This window comes from Oncorhynchus clarkii, chromosome 6, assembly GCF_045791955.1.
Source record: "Oncorhynchus clarkii lewisi isolate Uvic-CL-2024 chromosome 6, UVic_Ocla_1.0, whole genome shotgun sequence".
Classification (NCBI taxonomy): Eukaryota; Metazoa; Chordata; class Actinopteri; order Salmoniformes; family Salmonidae; genus Oncorhynchus; species Oncorhynchus clarkii.
Genome location: NC_092152.1, coordinates 13,207,758 through 13,208,540, shown reverse-complemented (window position 1 = coordinate 13,208,540; position 783 = coordinate 13,207,758).

Sequence of the window (783 nt, the reverse complement as noted above, 5' to 3'; positions counted from 1 at the left end):
GAACTGTGTGTTACGATTGGGTAATTTCCGTTTAACTCCGCCCATCTAACTCAAGATGCGTTGCATGAGCGTACACGGAAGGATGCAGAGGAAGAGAGGCCCAACAACTTGGGTGGAAAACCTTTCTCCCTCCAGCAGGTGGCATTTTTTTCCCCCGTTGTTTCGCCAACCAAGCAGGGAGTTTTTGTATGGAGGTCGATGAGGGTCAAATTTGGTCAACAAAAAATGTATGGCGTATCTGCTACGTGAGGTTTATTTAATCGAAAATAAGTTTCGTAATGCTTAAGTTATGAGTGTACTGATATAAGTAAAACATGTGACATCCCTGCAACTTTGAGAAAAAAAACACTATATTGGAGTTGTCTCTAGATCAAATAGTATTTGTCACATGCGCCGTATACAACAAGTGATATGCTTACTTTACAAGCCCTCAACCAACAATGCAGTTAAGAAAAATATCTACAAAAATAAGAAATAATTAAAGAGCAACAGTAAAATAACAATAGCGAGGCTATATACAGGGGGTACCGGTACAGAGTCTTGTGGCTTGGGGGTAGAAGCTGTTTTAGAAGCCTCTTGGACCCAGACTTGGCGCTCCGGTACCGCTTGCGTGCGTTAGCAGAGAGAACAGTCTATGACTAGGGTGGCTGGAGTCTTTGACATTTTTTAGGGCTTTCCTCAGACACCGCCTGGTATAGAGGTCCTGGTTGGCAGGAAACTTGGCCCCGTGTGGATAACGATTCCCATTGTTAGGGCGGAGAAACGTATTTTGTCAGTATATCC